Raw genomic sequence first — 20,147 nt, forward strand, 5'->3', positions numbered from 1 at the left:
CAAAGAAATTTTAAGAATTAATTCATAAGTAACTTAAAGCCAATAGGATTGCAAATAATTTTTTTTTTTTTTCTTTCTTCAATTTATGTTTTTTATTAGAATTGGATATTCATAATATAACTTTGTCATAATATGAGAGTAATACCAAGCATTAGGTAACATAAGATTATAACAATAATAAGAATTAGGTAGCACAGTATTATAGTGATGTCTCAGAGTTCACTATGCTGTAGTGTAACAGATATCAACATGACTATATCTACATTTAATGTCCGGTTACATTAACAAGTCGTCTGTTGGGGCTGTAATAGGTATATTTGAAGAGTAGGTGACGCCTAGGTGAGGTTTCAGGTGGTGACTGTTCTCGCGCTACTTGCGCCACAGCTGGTCAGCTATGCGGGATCCGAGGGTGTGTGTGCCGCCACTTAGTGGTGAGGCTTGTGAGTGTCTCTTGGGCATTTTCGCTATATACATGTTTTTCTTCGGACCCAGATTGCTTTTGGGCGTACTCTGCGCTGCGGTGTCATCTTCTTTGGATTCTGGCCCCCCGGGTTCCGGAAGGTGCAGTTGGTGTAGAAACTCCTTTTGGTCGTCCCTAGAAGTCAGGATGAGCGTCTGGTTTCCCCGTGGTACCTCCAGGGACCCGTCTGCTCCCCATCGGTATCTGACTCCTGCTCCTCGCAGTTGTTTGGCAGCTGGCGCAAGTTGCCTCCGTTCCGCAAGTGCTGCGAATGGTAGATCCCCATATAGGGCCACCGTGCTACCTTCCATTTGCACAGTGCCCAGGTCTCTTGAGCGGGACATGATAGCGGCGCGGGTTGCCATGTCCTTTGTGACCTCTATAGTGTCTCTAGTCGCGTTTTCCGGTGCCGTTGCCGCTTTCCGGATTCGAAACGCTGAAAGTATTGCGGCGGGGTCAGCGCCTCCTTTAAGGCCCATTGAAGACAATAGGCGATGTATATAGGGTATTAATGCCTCTCCTTCCACGTTTTCTGGAATCCCTCTGAGGCGTATGTTCCGCCTCCTGTGTCGAGCTTCCATAGTGGTGACCGTCCGGGTTAGTTTCTGGACTTGTGAGGAGAGGGTCTGCATTGTGTCTTGGGAGTTCTGCATCTGGTGGTCTCTTGCATTTTCTCTAGTTTCCATTGCTGTGAGCCTTTGTTGGATGTCTCCCACCTCTTTCTGTGTGCTTAAAATATCTGCCCTCCATACTTCTCTCATTTCTTGTAAGAGATCCCTGATGTCTCTTTTCGTGACAGGGGATGATTCTGCCTCTGATTCTGTGTCAGGACATGGGGGCTCAGACTCTGCTGTGTGTGAGGTAAGGCTTTCCCTATCGTCCTGGGAGTCTTCCTCTGCACTGCTAACTGCGGCCGCCATCTTGGCGGCTGCCTGTGGATTAGGCCTTGTAAATGATAGCCGGATATCCATTAGTGTCTCTAGTCGGGAGGCGTGTGTGTGGCCGATTTTGGGAGCTGGATGTCGGGTGAGTGCTTACTTTTTTGTCCGCTGATACGGAGCTCCACACACTTGCGTCTTGATCGCTCGGCAGCCGGCCACGCCCCCGATTGCAAATTATTTTGATAAGGATTCACAAAAAAAAAGGGGAGAAAGAAAATAAATAAATAAATAAAGTAGGGGGAAAAGATATAAAAGAATAATAAGTTATAATTGACACTTACATAAAGTTATTAATTGACAGGAATAGGGGAATCACTAAGAGGGTTAGAAAGTATCAGATTTGTAAGGACACATATGGCTCACTGATATTAATTAGACTAAGAATGGTATATTTGGTCTAAATTTGTTATAATGGTATTCCGATAATATGGAAAGAAAATATTTGCACTGGAGAACAATTTTGATATACACGTTAAATAGTTTGAATTATTTCAATAAATTGATCCAAGGTGGAAGAAGAGGGGGTAACGGGAGGTTACCCCAAATAGTGTTCAGAAGATAGAGGCGGATGGAAACCCCCCAACAAGGGAGATTAAATGTAAAAGTTTGAAATTAATGCTTGGGCCGGGGAGACTTATGTAGATAGTCTTAGGCGGGTGGAAGGTGTTAAAGAGAAAGAAGGGAGGAAGAAAAAAGCAGAAGGGAAAAAAAGAGAAAGAGAAAAGGGACGCTCATAGCTCAGCTCTTAGTATCCTTATCTTGGAGATTCCTAGATGAGGACAAGATTTCATTTAGGAGATTTTCTCCTTATGGACCTACACTCAGAGGTCAATACTCTGGGTTATTGGAATGATTGCCTCTGGTATAGAAGAGGATGTTGTATGATTGGTGTGGTAGATGTGGCTGGGGCGGGGGCCCACTCTCAGAAAAGAAAGAGAATTGCCAATAGGCTTAATAAGGAACAGGAGAAGGCAAATGGAGTTAATAGATCTTTGAAGAAGAGCATAAAAAAGAGTAATGGCCCAAGGTTTAAATTCCCCTAGCAAGCGAGCGATTTTGTTTGATTATATTAAAAAAGAAAAAGCTCAAATCATTTTCGTACAGGAGACACACTGGAAAAGAAACGATAAGCTGAGATTTATCCCACAAAATCTTTCAATAGTAGTAACTGCCTCACTAGAACAACAGAAGAAAAGAGGGGTAGCCATTATGATAAATGAAGATTTAGACGCTAAGATTATTTACCAAGAAACAGATGAGGAAGCTAGATTTATTATAATGATAATTAAGATCCAAACAGAATTATATACGTTGGTAAATGTGTATGCGCCCAATAATCCTTCAAACAAGTATTTTTATGATCTCTTTGATAAAGTAGAAAGATTAAAACAAGGTAAATTACTCCTATCGGGGGATTTTAACCGCATAGTGGATCCAAATCTGGATAGGAAAACTTTAAATCCCATCGGGTTAAATAAAGCAGTAATCTCACAGGCAGTACAATTTCAAAGGATACTTAAGAAATATGGGTTTTTGGATATATGGCGTGTGTTCCACCCACTGGAGAGGGATTTTACATGCTTCTCCAGATCATTTTTCTCATATTCAAGAATTGATTTAGTTTTGGGTTCAGTCGGCCTCACCAATAGCATTAAAAAAGTTCTTATAGATGAAGTAACTTGGTCGGATCATAATGCTATAATTTTGGAGCTGGATACAGCTAACTATAGGGCAAATAGAACTAACTGGAGACTAAACGATAATATTTTTTCGACTAAAGAAAATAGAGAATATATTAAGGATATGACAGATAGGTTTTTTGAAGAAAATGAGGGTGGAGAGGTTTCGCTCCCAGTTGTGTGGAACGCATATAAAAGTGTCATCAGAGGTCATTTAATTAAGTTGGGCACCAATGATAAAAAAAAGAAGGGACAATCTCTGAAGGAACTTTATGTAGTCTATTATAATTTATCTAATGATAATAAACTCTTACCTACTCAGGAGAAAAGTATAAAAATGTTATTAACACAAAATCGTATAAATGATTTACTATTAGAGGAGAAAAACAGAAATTTACAATCCCTAAAGATCAACTGGTACTATAAAGGCAATAGGGCAGATAAGTTGCTTACCAACAAATTGAAAAATAAAAAACAAATGAGGAGGATTCACAAAATTGAAATTAGAAAGGAAACGTTACTATGCCCGAAAAAAATCGGGGCAGCTTTTAATGACTATTATAGCCGATTATACAACTTAGACAACAAACTTCCTCTACAGAATTTTTCAAAAATAAAAAAATGCCCAAATTAACTAGAGAACAACTGAGTGAGATTAATAAATCAATAACTTCAGAAGAAATAACTGTAGCCATAAATAAGATACAGATAAATAAAGCACCTGGCCCAGACGGCTTTTCAAAAAATTTTTTATAAGATATATAGAGATACCCTTTCGGCACGCCTTGCTAGAATATTTAATAAAATAGTGGAAGATGCTGTGTTCCCCAGGGAGATGCTTCAAGCGAACATAGTTCCAATTTTGAAGCCGGATAAAGATCCAGCCAAATTGACGAATTATCGCCCAATTTCCCTTCTAAATGGAGATGTCAAGATCTACGCCTCGGTTATAGCAGATCGGTTAAAAACTTATATTCCTGCTTTAATACATCAAGATCAGACCGGATTTATTCACGGTAGAGTAGCTTCAGGAGGCCTTAGAAGGATTCTGGATGTACATGATGTCGCGATTAGGAGAAAGGTTCCCCTTCTGACCCTGTCACTGGATGCTGAGAAAGCGTTTGACAGGGTCAGATGGGACTTTCTGGGAAACTCATTGAAGACGTTTGGTTTAATAGGAACGGTCTACGACGCTATTATGGCGCTATATACCGTCCCCTCAGCCAGGACAATAGGCCCAGGGATAGAAGCGGACTGGTTTAGTATCAGGAATGGTACAAGGCAAGGCTGTCCTCTCTCCCCGATGCTTTATGTTTTGACTATGGAGTTCCTTGCAGAGACCATAAGGCAAAACGAAAAGATAAAGGGCTTTTCTGTTAATAATTTTGAACACAAGATTAATCTTTATGCTGACGATGTAATTCTTATGTTGCAGAATCCTAGAATATCACTGCCGGAATTGATGAGAACACTGAGCCATTATAGTGAATTTTCAAATTATAAATTGAATATTAATAAGACTACAGTAATGACAGTTAATTTATCTAGGGAAGAAAGAGACTTTATTAAAAATTCTTATGATTTCGTATGGGCCAAGGAATATATTTCGTTTCTTGGAATTAGAATACCAAGAGATACAAATAAAGTTATTGAGGCTAATTTCCTTCCTCTTATAAAAAATACCAATAAGACTTTAAAAGAATGGGCTCATAGAGAGATCTCTTGGACAGGTCGTATAAACACTATCCGCGCATATATTCTGCCTAAATGGAATTATCTTTTTAGAATGATCCCTATACAAGTCCCAAACTCATGGTTAAAAATGATACAGGCAGCTTTTTCCAAATTTATTTGGAAAGGCAAGAAACCGAGAATAAGTTTACAACTATTATCTAAGAAAAGAAAAGATGGGGGCCTTGCTGCCCCAAACATAACAGAGTACCATAATGCATGCATGCTGGCACACATTGTTAATACGTTAAGTACAGATCAAAAAGATCAAGCATGGTATCAAATAGAGCAAGTAATGGTAGAGATAAACAGCCTATCTGCTCTGTTTTGGACAACAAGGAGGAAAGGAAATAAAAATAATTCAGTCCACCTAGAAAATTCGACAATTATACATAGTTTATGGAGATATTGGTATAAAATCAAGAAAAACTATAAAATAGAATACAGATTATTTCCCTTTTTACCCATTGAGGTGATCAATAATAATATTGACGATATTGATATTAGTGGCTGGTCATATCGGGGCATTGAGTACATCCAACAGATAATTGATATAGAGAAAATTAAGCCATTTAATCAACTACAGTTAGAGTTCGGGATTGATAATAGGGAGATATTTACTTATTTGAGAATTAAGTCTTACTTGGCGAAATTTTTGGATATCCAAGTTAATAATAATATACGGTAAGTATTCTAAAGAAGATCATTGAAACATAAAGACTCAAAGGTCATATCTCCAGATGTTATGAATTTTTAAAGATCTCTCAGAGGTCTTTTTCACGGAGAGCTAAGATCAAGTGGGAAAAAGATCTACAAATAGTCATCTCTGAGCAAGACTTGATAAATGCGACAGTTAAAGTAAATAAATTGATTCATTGCTTAAATATAGTAGAAAATTTTTATAAACTCCTAAACAGATGGTACATGGTCCCAGATAAATTGGACAAGATTTATGGAGATCAGAATCCCCTCTGTTGGAGATGTGGTGAAGAGAAGGGAGACTACCTCCATATCTGGTGGCATTGTAGATATTTAAAGAACATTTGGAAAACTGTATATAGGCAGATTTCTAATTCATGTCAGCTATATATACCATTCACACCACAAAGTTTTCTGCTACATCTGGGATGGCCTTCTATGCTTACCGAGAAAAGTATGATGACAATTCACATTTTAATGGCAGCCAAGATGGTTTTGGCCAGACATTGGAAAAGCAATAAAATATTAGAGTGGATTGAAATTAAAAAACAAGTAATTTACCAAAGTAGGATGGAAATGGGAATAATTCAGAGCAACTCAGTTGGGTTAAAGAAATTTAGCAAATGGGAAACAATGGTTGAAAACTTTATTGCCAATAAGGAGGAAAATTATAATTAATGAGTGGATGGGTCCCCCTGCAGTGTGTATGTTCCTGGATGAGCATTTGTAATACAGTTCCTATGCTTAGGAATAGGTATAATGGTTAATATAGAAAGCATCATCCGGAGGGTATGTTTCAGAGTATGAAAGGCATATGTTTTTAATGTACCTCTATGGGAAAATATGGGAACAGTGGAAATGGTCATTTAAATTTGGAAGCATAGTTGAAATGTTGTTTTAATTGAACCTATCCATTATTGTACTATTGTCTTAGAGGTAAAGTATGTAAATTGTACATGGAAAATTTGTAGAAATAAAATATATATATAATAAAAGTGCACACCGCCGATTACCTACTTGTACCTCCCAAACGACTGGGGCTACCGAGACATACGTGTAGACACCAATGTTGCGGCCTACAAGCATGGTGGCGGTGGGGGAGACGGCCGCTCTCCCGCCGCTGAAGCAAGCTACGAGACAAAGTTTGTGCCTTCGTTCCCCCCCCTATGGACCGGCGGGGGTTATCCCGGTCCCCACCAACAGGGCCGGCCTTAGGCATTTGGGTGCCCTGTGCAAAAAATCTTCACAGCGCCCCCCCTCCCCCACTCCTTACCCCTTCCCACACACCCTGTCACACACACACACACAGGCAGGCAGACAGCCATACACACACACACACACACACAAACACACTCAGGCAGTCATACACAGACAGCCACACACAAACACACACACAGACATAGAATGTGACGGCAGATAAGAACCATTCGGCCCATCTAGTCTGCCCAGACAGTCACACATAGGCAGTCACACACAAACACACACACACACACACACAGGCAGACAGCCACACACACACACAGGCAGACAGCCACACACACAGCCACACACAGGCAGACAGCCAAACACACAGAGGCAAACAGCCACACACACACACACAGTCACACACACACAGACAAACAGTCAAACACACACAGACAAACAGTCAAACACACACAGACAAACAGTCAAACACACACAGACAAACAGTCAAACACACACTGTCAGACAGCCACACACACACACAGACAGACAGACACACACACACACTGGCAGACCGTCACACACACACACAAACACACCAACATACACAGACACAAACTAACATACACAGACACACACTAACATACACACACACACACTAACATACACACACACACTAACAGACACAGACACACACTAACATACATACACACACACACACACACACACACACTAACAGACACACACACACACTCACCCACATTAACACATTTTTTAAAATTTATTTAGACACCCCCCCAGCCTCCTTACCTTTGGGAATGCTGGGGGGGGGGTCTCTTCCTCCCTGGTGGTCCAGTGGCTGCTGGGCTGGGCGGGCGGCTGGCGAGGGAGCACTTCCTCTGAGCTGTTTGCTCAGCTCCCTCGCGCGCCGCAGAGTGAGGCTGGGAGCCGGAATATGACATCATATTCCGGCTCCCAGCCTCACTCTGCGGTGCGCGAGGGAGCTGAGCATACAGCTCAGAGGAAGTGCTCCCTCGCCAGCCACCCGCCAGCGCCGCCCGACCGCCCAGCATGTCTGTTAGCCGCAAGGCTAACAAGACATTTGCCTTGGGCATTTGGGGGCGGCTTTTTTGCCGCCCCCTGGAAAATGCCGCCCAAGGCAAATGCCTTGTTAGCATTGCGGCTAACAGACATGCCGTGTGAGCTATGCGGCCACAGGGCGCCCCCTGCACCATGGCGCCCTGTGCGGCCGCACAGCTCGCACACCCCTAAGGCCGGCCCTGCCCACCAACTGGACACACGTAAAAGCAGGGATTGCAGCTCCCCACCCAAGCCTGGACTCCGGATGCCCCGGGCCCAGCCACATGGCGGGAACATCACGGTCCGCAGGACCTAAACCCTCACAACCGCAACCCACAAGCCTGGACCTTATATTCCAGAAATTTTGGGATGAGTTGGAACGACTCCTCACAAGGCCCTCCTTGACACTTGGAGGTATGACACAGGTGTCAGGGAAGCGGAGACGGAACAGGCCCGTCCCGGGCACTACACGCCCTCCAGCGCCAGCAAAACGCACCGCCTGCCCACCCGGGCCGAGGGTCATCAGGAGATCAACTCCGCAGCATCGGCCACACCACCGGAGGCCCAACCGCCGCGGGCGGCGGCAGACCACCAGGACCCATCACGGCACCCCAGCAGGGAAAAGCCCGGCCTCCATGAGTACCCGAGCCTGTGGCATCAGGATGCAGACCCCACACAAAGCACGGGGCCAAAGGAAAGCCTCACTGTCCTCGCAGTGTACCCACACTCGCTCCAGCAAAGCCCGGTGGGTGGGAAGGAGGCGTTGGACGACCCGACACAATCCCCTGAACCGCAGACCAAGACCAGCGGTGAGTCGTCCTACCCACCGTCAGGGGCCACCCCTTTGCAGCCACACCACCCTATGGAAGGCCAGCACTCACCAGGGCGAGAACTCACACAAGAGGCAACAGAGATCCAAAGCAGAACCCCACTACACACTCACAGTGCCTCAGAGAAAACCTACCCAAGAGACTGACCTGACTCACATGAAGACAACCAAAGCGGCTCCCAGTCGGACGTCCTCACCGGCCACAACACTCCTGTGCAAGCAGGGCATTGGCTGAATCTGCCACACCACCGACGCATCAGTCAGCTACCCTGAGGTGCAAGTAGGTCGGACACAACCGCACATGGGGACTCTCTCCTGCAGTTAACGCCTGTCTGATTGTTGTTCACTTGTTTATTGTTTATCGTATGATTATAGCACTAACCTTAACACATGCAAATGTCACCAATGAGCAAATAAGCCTGTACCTTATAATTCTGACGAGCTCATGACAATAACGTGACCTCATTACTTAACCAAAAAATTGTGCAAGTACCAATGAATACCCCATTGTAACTAATGTCTGAATAGAACAAGGATTGCCTTTGGGGTACCTGGTGCAAGTCTGTTACTCCATATGCACTGCAAAAATAAAATTTTTACAAAAAAAATACAAAATACAAAATAAAAGTTTGGCGGCATGTACTGGGCTGCATAAACAGGGACATGGTACTGCATGTGTACAATATGACTGTTAAGTGGAATAGTGTTAGTGCATAATGAACCAGTTATGTCTTTGGTACACCTTGAATGTGATGCGAAGCAGTACTATTGTGTATGTAATAAAACACACAGAGCTTCTGCATAAGCATCCAATCAAATGTTTAAGCCTGTAATGATTGCCAATGAAAAAAATAAAGAGTTATAAAAAAAAAAAAGAAATTAGTCTAAATAGATTGCCAGTCATCACTTGATGAACATGCACCAATATTGCTTGTGTTATTTCGCCTGATGCCCTTATAACCTCCATTCAAGTTTGCTCCACTGACCAACCCTTGCACTCCATTCTTTATAGACTAATAAAGAGATGAGGCCTATCAGTTCTGAGCTATGAAGATTAAACCATATGACAAAACTGAGTGGATTAGTATTATTGTGAAATATTTAGGTCAAGTAAATTAGGATACAGTCATGCAAATAAACATCAAATGAATAATTCTACAGAAACAAATCAGATACAATAGAATCTTCCCTCTTGTGCTTTGCAGCTTCCTCTTACCGAAGGCATAACTGAACACAATTCTTCATAACAAATTCTGTCTATAAACCACTTCCTTCACATGTGTTGCTTTGTCTTCGATAAAGTTGCTAGAAGAACCTAATCCAATTCAGACCGGATATCAGTGAAAGGACTTGGCGGACATGTTGGGGAGGGCAGCAGGGATCTGTGCATAGCCGGAAGTGCAGCCATAATTCGTTTGGCAAGACACATCCGGCTATGACCATATATGGAAATGGGTGGGTTTATGTACACATGTGCAAACTATTATTCACTGTGTTCCCTGTTTCCCTTTAGTGTATATAAGCATTTTGTATTCAGTTGTCAAGACAGATGCACTTGAGAAAGACCTGTTATGGTTGAAACGCGTTGTGCTTTATTTACTTTTTTATTTGTGTATATATATACCTTTTTATTTTAAACTATTTGTTTAAATAAATCTTCTTTTATATACTTTGGAGTCTGCTGCACTTTCATCAGTCCCTGCAGACCTGCCTGGAAGATTAAACCTTATATGTCTCAAGGAGGAGACGATAAGCGCTAAGAGTTTAGAGCCGACTTATAAAAGGCTCTGAAAATTGTGAATGTGATTTTATATATCAGATATATCAGAGCATTATCACTTTAATTGACACTGCATTTTTTTTGTTCCTTAAAAAAAATATTATGTAATATTATTTATTTATTCTTAAATTTTAATGATGTCTTTTTATATTGCAGGCTTTGCAATATCATATGGATTTTGCATTATATATATTCACAATGCTCTTGCAACATATTATTAAAATTAGCCTCTTTCAGCATTAGCCCTATCTCCCACTGAAATTAGTGTAGGATGCACCAATATTTGGGGTACTTTAGAATATGTGGTGGAACTGAATCCCCATATATGTGATTTGAAACTGTATTTTTATTTATACACTGTTCCCTCATCTGTATTTATATACGTAATTGCGGCAGCATATAGCTTTACAGCATAAATTATTTTATCCATCATGTGGTTGTGGTTTACCCATCACTGCGGGTTCTCTCTAGATTTTTAAACCTCTTTTTTTTTTTTTAAATAAATCAGGTTGTTTTTTTATAGATCAGTTCCTGGCTCTGATACAGCAGGCTGCTGAATGCCTGGTACAGCATGTAAATGCTCTTATTGCCTAGTCTATATATTTTTATTTATAAACAACATTGAAATATTTATATATAAACAACATTGATATAGTTACAGTGGGGTGGTACCACTGATTTAAGTAAGCGTTCCCTTTTAAAACTGGTGGACTTTAATCCTTCTGCCATTGCAATAGACTAAAGTCGGTACTTGAGTAAGCAAAGTCATTATGTGCAGGAATTGTGCACTTTAAATAGTAGAATACTTATGCTATTCTAGGGAATTGGGCCAACTTGGCTTAACACATCATTTAGCATCTTTTGGTCACATTTAAAGCTGTAGATGTATTTAACATTTCATTTAAATAAAACATTTCAATATTTATGTTTTAAATATGACCTTGAATATGTTATTGCATTTATTGTTTTTGTATTAAGCCAAGACAAAATGGCGTACGTTAGAACTACGCAGCATATTAACAGATTTTCTAGGGGGGAGTATAATTTTCAACTCTGTTTATGTAAAAATATAAGCTAGTTAGCATATATTATATAAAATATATGTTGTAGTGTACTGCAATTATAGTTTTTAAAAGCCATGTCTTTCTCTTTATGGCTGTATGTAATAAAGTTGTTCATAATTTGGAATATAAAAAAAAAATTACTTCTCAATTCCTTGGAATGGAAGCGATGTTTATGTGTCTCTGTATCTCCGCAACCTTGGCTGGAAACTCCAGACTCCAAAAATAGCAAGTGTAACTGACAATATGGAAATTATCACTGTTTTATAAAACATTTCATATATAGTGGATATTACAATCCGGAAGGCATTAATGCAATAATTAAAACTCCTGTCTGTCTGTTGCTTCTGTGGCATGAATGTTTTCATTAAGCCATAATGCAATTTTCTTTGCATTCTTGGAATTAGACTTCGAAATCTATTAGTAATATAATAGCAAGTGTTGCTTTCATCGCTTTATCACTTTTCTCTTGGCAACATCTTGCATTAATCTTTTTTTCTGCTCATGCAAACTTATGCAGCTACAGAGAGAACATGGCAGCCCCCTGCCTACAACCCACTGTCCTGGAACTAATGGACCATGCTGTGCTGGTGTATTAGGCATATTAGGGAGTTTACCAAATATGTATATATGGTCTCTTATGATATTAATTAAGATCCACAATTTTAGTATTGTATGCTAATTACAATGTTCCTGGCACCTGAACTCCAAGTGCCTTGTACACGTTCACATTGAAATCATCTCTTCATGATGAAGATCTCTCTGAGTCTGGGGTACAAATAGCTCATTCAATTCTTGCTATTTCAAGACTTGTGCCATGACAAAGCATTGTGTCTTCTCTTACGTATAAGATGTTACCTAAGTATATATTATTTTATATGTAAAGAGAAAAATGAAGCTCCTGGATTGAGTAGCTGGACAGAAAATGAAGGGGTTAACCCATAGAACTGAATGAAAAACAAAGAACTGGACCGCCCAGTGACCTTAAATGTAATAAAATATAACTTTTAATGAGTTCTCGATATAATAAGAGCTGGAGAGATATCAAGCTCTAGACAGACATAACATAAAAGAGGGAAAGAAAGGAAATGAAGATATATGTCCCTACTGGGTTAATCAGTCTCTAGAACTGCAGGTGCAGACTAGTACTCAATGGTAAAGCAAGGAGGTGAAATCGGGTCTCAATTTTACCGTGACACGAAATCATCTAAGCAGAGTGTCTAAGTCTGACGGGGGAGACTTGCAAAGTATTGGCGGAAACTCGAGCAAGAAAACTCCCTGGAGAGTGTTAAAGTAACAAGTACCATCCAGTACTGAGATAATGGTAGGGGCAGAAAGGGGAAAAAATATGTACAAATAGGTAGTCAAACAGGTTTAGTCAGAGATATAAATAGGTAAGTATTTTGTCTGAATCCCAAAAAGGGTATACAGATATTCTGATAAATATCCAGTTGGACCAAATAAATTGTCCAAAACAGGCAGATCGTTCCAATACTCTGGACCGACCTGTACTGACTCTAGGTAGTGTAACTTAGTAGGCTAGAAGTCCCTGCCTCTGCCTAACAACATCTGGTAATGTGATCAAGTTGTATATGAGCATAAATGTCCCCGAAATATAGACACAGATAGGGAGAGCTGAGCGGTGCGACTGACTGTGAGAGACCGCTAGTATAATACTAACACATGCTAAATAGCGGATCTGTGATATATCAGAGTAAAAAGACCCGCTAGTGCATACTGAGAAGTTGTCTAAGGGTTTCTTAGGATTACTAAAGGTCAGCTCGACTAATCTGGCTCGGTAGGATTACACAGCTTGTCAGCGTTTAACTGAAAGAGATTGCTAGTATAATACTAACAAATGCTAAATAACGGATCTATAATGAATGAAAGTCACAAGACCGGCTAGTGCATACTGCAAGGATTACTGAAGATTTCTTAAGATTTCTAAAGAGATTACTGCATTTCTAAATTGAGATTTCTAAAGAACAGCTCAACTAATCTAGCTCTGTGGGATTATACAACTTGTCAGATAGCTACACGAAGCAAAAAGCCCCGACGCGCGTTTCGCCTGTGAGCGGCTTTTCAAGGGGTGAGTGAAAACCTCGTGTGTCCGATTTTAAATAGGGCGCCAAGCGTCCTGATTGGTTAGTGGGAGGAGCAACGAAAAATTTAGTCCGATTAACTCCTGCCATGCTGAATGAAACATGATAGGAACCCAGACAGTTAGTATAAAAGATTAATACATAGGAAAACCTGGAAAATGACCATACATTAATAGGGATGTATGGATGGTGTAATGATACCCTAAGGTGACAGTAAAAGATCGATAGATTACTGACCAATCCCTAATTGCAGGGTATAGAGAATTGCCTAACTATGAACTGGACATATATAGTAGTGAAGAGATGATAGATACAACGTGATAATTGCAACATTGAATAATTGCAGAGTAGTACGTGCTTTGATACAGTTACTGTACCACTTGATACAGATTTATCCTGATTGTTAAGTGTGATACTACAGAAAGCCTGCTGAGTGATGCCAGGCTGTAGCACTGTTAGTGTACAGGGTAGAATGGCACATACTATTCTGCAGTGTCCAGGTTCATAATGAGTGCTGACCATAAGGATTATAATTTAGAAAGGTACAGACTGGCATATAAAATTGGTCTTTTCAGGAATACATGTTATGTTCCCAAGCCATGTATAATCGATAGTTATAGTGGTGTTCTGTACAATATATCATTCCAGAACACTATATGGCAGATAAGGGTAAGTGTGAGGGTTCCATAAAGGATTACTAAAAAGTAATAGAAATTAATGAGAAGTGGGGGTAAAATACCCAATTACTACAAGGTCGGTAGAATTATGAAAAATAAGGGAGAATCCCTGTATATAGATGTGCCATCAGTGAATGATCTGACATTATTTGTGAATGAAGGGGGTATAGTTATATTCTTCATTCAAGCCACAAGGGGTCAGTGTCTTGAATTTAAAGATCCATTGTGACTCCTTTTGTAATAAAAGTCGATATAGATTCCCTTTTCTAGGGTGAGGAAAAAGCTTTTCGATTGCTTGGAATTTCAAGCAGTCTACATTGCCAGTATGAAAATTCTGGATGTGTCCGGCAATTGGGGTAGGGGTAATAATGTTTTTGATGGAGCCGATATGTTGCAGGATTCTGCGTCTAAACTGCTGGTAGGTCTTACCAATATATTGTAGTCCACAATCACAAGTTATCAAATAGATGATATTGGTGGTGCTACAGTTTACAAGGGCATTAGTGTGAACTGTGATTTTGGAGCAATTCGACTGAGTCAATTTAGATGGTGAAATGTATTTGCAGGCTTTGCAGTGTCCGCACCTGTATGTCCCTTTGGTTTGAGTAAGCCAATTTGAAGTGGCCTGAGGGGATGCAAGTTGGCTGTGGACGAGCATGTCCTGTAAATTAACCGCTCGCCGAGCAGTCAGTTCTGGATGATCCGGTAGTAGTTTGTTAAGTATAGGATTATGGCGTAATATTGGCCAGTTCCTGGATAGTATATTGGACATGGTAGCCCATCCACTATCGCGATGCATCTAGGAGTGGAGTCGGAGGTCTTAGAGCGAGTGGATCTGAGGCTGGTCAATCTGTCTGTTTGGCTTGCACGTTGGAATGCCTTTTTCAGGACCCTGTTAGGGTAGCCCAATGTCTTAAAGTGTGTTCTTAATAGTTGGCATTCTTGATAGAAAGAATTATCCTCAGAACAGTTCCTTCTAGCACGAAGGTACTGACTATAAGGGATAGAGGCCTCAGGCCTAGTAATCCTAAGAAACCCTTAGACAACTTCTCAGTATGCACTAGCGGGTCTTTTGACTCTGATATATCACAGATCCGCTATTTAGCATGTGCTAGTATTATACTAGCGGTCTCTCACAGTCAGTCGCTCCGCTCAGCTCTCCCTATCTGTGTCTATATTTCGGGGACATTTATGCTCATATACAACTTGATCACATTACCAGATGTTGTTAGGCAGAGGCAGGGACTTCTAGCCTACTAAGTTACACTACCTAGAGTCAGTACAGGTCGGTCCAGAGTATTGGAACGATCTGCCTGTTTTGGACAATTTATTTGGTCCAACTGGATATTTATCAGAATATCTGTATACCCTTTTTGGGATTCAGACAAAATACTTACCTATTTATATCTCTGACTAAACCTGTCTGACTATCTATTTGTACATATTTTTTCCCCTTTCTGCCCCTACCATTATCTCAGTACTGGATGGTACTTGTTACTTTAACACTCTCCAGCGAGTTTTCCTGCTCGAGTTTCCGCCAATACTTTGCAAGTCTCCCCCGTCAGACTTAGACACTCTGCTTAGATGATTTTGTGTCACGGTAAAATTGAGACCCGATTTCATCTCCTTGCTTTACCATTGAGTACTAGTCTGCACCTGCAGTTCTAGAGACTGATTAACCCAGTAGGGACATATATCTTCATTTCCTTTCTTTCCCTCTTTTATGTTATGTCCGTCTAGAGCTTGATATCTCTCCAGCTCTTATTATATTGAGAACTCATTAAAAGTTATATTTTATTACATTTAAGGTCACTGGACAGTCCAGTTCATTATATTATTTTATAGTTAAAGCTTCCAAGTACAAGCCCCACGTTGGGCGCCAATTGTAACCGCAGCTGGTTCCCTTATTTACCACTATAACGTCTTAAAGCATAGAACTTAGCAGGGCTAACCATACAGATATCTTAGACATAATTTTATATAGTCAGTAAGAGATCCTCTATTTAAAATATATAAATAATTGAGAATACAATATAAAATAAGGATTGTCTTGGAAGCAATAAAGTTTTGTCTTTTAGATATTTATTATATAAAAATATAGACATATAATATCCATTACAAAAATGTATAGCAGAGTTTGTAAGATTAAACTAAATGCTTGCAAATATCATTAATAGATTAACATACCCTCCTGAACATGTCATCATGTCAGCCTCTCTGTCATTTTAAGATGGAGCAGCGTCTGTCTCCAAATCTCTCCTCTCTGTGCCTTAACATTTAAAAGTACACCTATTTATACCTTAGGTGTCTTCATTTTATGGTTACCGTAGTTCATATATGGAACAGTAACTTCTTTTACTTTTATTCATTTTAGGACCTCCCTTAACTTGGCAAAAATACAAGGCCATAACTAAAGGGTGTACATGTCATGGAAAATTCCTTGACTTAGGTCAGGATGGCATCTTAAAGTCTGAACATCTTTATCTATTTAGGGTTACCGCAGTATATTAGGTACTGAAAGAGTCGTAGCATAGCCTTGAAGCTTGTTTATGCATTATGGTTATTGTATTTCGTCTGGGACAAAATGGCGTAAACATATTATGTGCTGAAGGTAAGTAAGAGGTTATTGCTTAAAGAAACATGTATGAAAAACAATATGTTCCATTTCTAATACCTTGTCAGTTTGCAACATCTCTTAAAGACAAGGCTGCTGGGGGTTGAGGGGCTGTAGTGGGTAGGGGGATATAAGGACTGTTGAGGTAGAGGAATATAGGAGCTGTAGTGGGTAGAGGGCCTGTAGTGGGATATATGGGCTGATGGGGGTAAAGGGATATAGGGTCTGTAGAGGGTCTGTAGTGGGTAGAGGGGCTGAGCATTACCTTTAGCCAAAGAGGAGGAATCCCTGGTGGTCCTGAAGCATGCTGTCTATCCTTGAAGTGCTGCCTCTAACACAGATCAGGCAGCTCCCCATGGCTCCCTGACCTTTTGACACATGATGCCACTTCCTCTATAATGATTATAATGTTACAGACAGCTCTCCTGCTGAGCTCATCAGACAGGCACACTGAGAGACAGCCTAGTTGGTCTTTAGGAGGGCCCATTAGCTGTCTCTCACTGCGCCTGGCCGAACAAGGGGGAAATTAATTTTGTAACACGGGCCTGCGGAGTGCCATGCAGGCCCCTGACTGACTGCAGGCTGGCGGGGGAGATTGTTTAACTCTCCAGCCAGCTGTTCCTTTCCTGCACAGCGGGTTGGGCCTCCAAAAGCCTCTGGCCCTCGGTCCATGACCGATTTGCTTGAGTGCTCAGTCCGCCCTTGGGTGAAGCTGAGTGCTTCAATAAATATTTTTGTTCAGTATTTACAGATGAAAATGAAGGAAAGGGGCCTCAGTTAGGAAAAAGAACAAATTTGTCATTTTTTTTAACATGTGAGTCTACAGAGGAAGAGGTTCTATTGCAACTGTCAAAAGTAAAGACAAATAAGTCGATGGGACCTGATGGAATACACCCAAAGTTATTAAAAGAGCCTAGTGGTGATGGGGGCGTGGCTAACCGCCGGACAAGATGGATGTTTAATCCTTAGCTCTGGCACATGGGCTGACAATCCAACTCAATCCCCGCAAACAGGACGGCATCTAAACCCCATCTCGGACAATGTCCCATAACAAAGGGAAGAAGAATGCGACAAAAGCAGAAAAAAATAATTTTTTCAACCAAAAACAGCAATAAACGAACCTCAGCCTACTACCTGCTAACCCAGATGGCGATGACTGTTCAGATGATGACAGCCTGCCACAAAGCAGATCTGAAAGTGGAGAAGCCTTAACAAAACGCTATTTAGCTCAAGCATTGGAGACTCTCTCCCAAAAATTAATCGGATCATGGCAAAACACTGTGGAATCACTGCGTAAGGATGTTCAAGACATAGGCAACAGAACCTCGCATTTGGAGTCCAAAATGGACGAAGTCGCTTTAGCACATAATGACTTAGCAGCGCATGTGAAAGCCTAGAAGAAAAACTACTACTTACCGAAACCAAACTGGCAGATATGGAGGACAGATCGCAACGAAATAATCTAAGGCTGCGAGGCGTGCCGGAATCGGTGTCTCCAGAGGATCTACAGTGATATGTGAGGGGCTTACTAAGTGCATATGCTCCTGATATTCCGACCGATATGTTACTGCCGGATAGGGTGCATCGAGTGCCTCGACCGCGCCATCTTCCAGACTCCACACCGAGAGACATCCTCTTGCGCGCCCATTATTACCATGTCAAAGAACATATCCTGCGCGTTAGCAGAAACAAACCTGAACCGCCAGATGGTTTTGCCACAGTGAAGATCTTTCCAGATATATCTGCTGCAACGCTTCGAAAGAGGAAGGAATTCACGCCAACTACAGCTGTGCTCCGCACTAATGGAATCCGTTATAGATGGGGGTACCCGACAAAATTACTGGTGATGAGAGAAGGAGTACTGACACCAATTTTAACCCCGGAAGATGGAATCACCAAATTGAAAATATGGGGCATTAAACCTCAACTGGAATCCACTAATACCTCTACACGACAGAGAATAAAGTTGGATTGGCAAGCAGTTTCCAGCAATAGTTAAAAAGCATCAGCAAGCGCATGGGGGAAAACGCAAGTATTGCACATCACTCATTTATCACACTCAGGCATACTGACACTGAAGGGGCATAATGAGAATGGAACTCCCTTCCCCTCCCTGGCGCCATTACGCACGCCTGGCTTGACTCGTTGGGGCAGTGCAGCGTGGGCCTTGTGAGGCGGACTCATTGAAGAGCACATGCATACTGGACATTGGGGTCGGACGAAAATCTATAGCCACACCATGCACTGGAGCGGTCATCTATCATAATATCTCAAATTTTTTTCTTTTCTTGTTGCTTGCAATAATCGAGGTGGTATGTAATAAGGCATAAGCTCATAGTACACCGCGAATGCATATCTAATCCCCCCCACTGACACAATGAGGGAAAAATGTACCATGTGAGAGGGAACATCCAAGCACCCTTTAGGGGCTGTGAGGATGAGAGGAGAGAAGATCCATTGGTTCTCGGTGGCGGTGTTTGTGAGTGGGGGGCGGGGAGCCCGGGCGCCTTTCCTCCGTGGTCCCCCATGTTTGGGGGGAGGACGGGGGAGATGCGCGGGGCGCCTTGGGGCCCGGCACTAAAAGTGTAGTTTCGAAATGGGATGCAGAGCTGTCTTGGTCGGGGCGGGCTGGGTGTGTCCACGGTACACGGGTGCCACTGGAGCACACAGGACTTGGTTCCGCTGGGATCACACAACGCGGGCCTTGTGAGGCAGACCCATGGACGGGCGCACAAATGGTGGACACTGTGGCCTGCTGAACATCTGTGGCCGCACACTGCTATGGAGAGATTACTTGTCATGAGGCTTCTCATTCTTTTTAGTTTTAAGGATTTGTTCCTTGATTTATATATATGCTATTATGTCTTGCTTGCAACGGAAGAGATGATGTGTAATAGTGTATAAGCCCATGGTGCATTGCAAATGTATGTGAACATGTCTCCACTGGTATGATGAGGCGATGCGCATCATGCGCAGGGGAGCTTACATATACAACTTAGGGACTGGAGGGATGGGAGATGACGGGACCCAGCGGTTCTCACTTGTGCTGTCGGTGAGGAGGGGGGTGGGGGGGCCCGGGTGCCTTCCCCCCGCAGTCTCCCCTGTTGGGGGGAGGCGGGGGGGATGCGTGGGGTGCCTTAAAGCCTGTTTTTTTACATATGATTTCAGCCTGGGAAAATGAAGTGCCTCAGTAAATTAAAATAAAAATAAAAAAAGAAGAAGAATGTTATAACACCCCCGAGATGTTGCTGTCTGCCACTAGTGGTGACACTAAGGGGAAATTCGGAATGTTCATGTGACCAGGCGGTAGGG

Source organism: Pelobates fuscus, chromosome 1 (assembly GCF_036172605.1).
Source record: "Pelobates fuscus isolate aPelFus1 chromosome 1, aPelFus1.pri, whole genome shotgun sequence".
In the NCBI taxonomy this organism is placed as follows: Eukaryota; Metazoa; Chordata; class Amphibia; order Anura; family Pelobatidae; genus Pelobates; species Pelobates fuscus.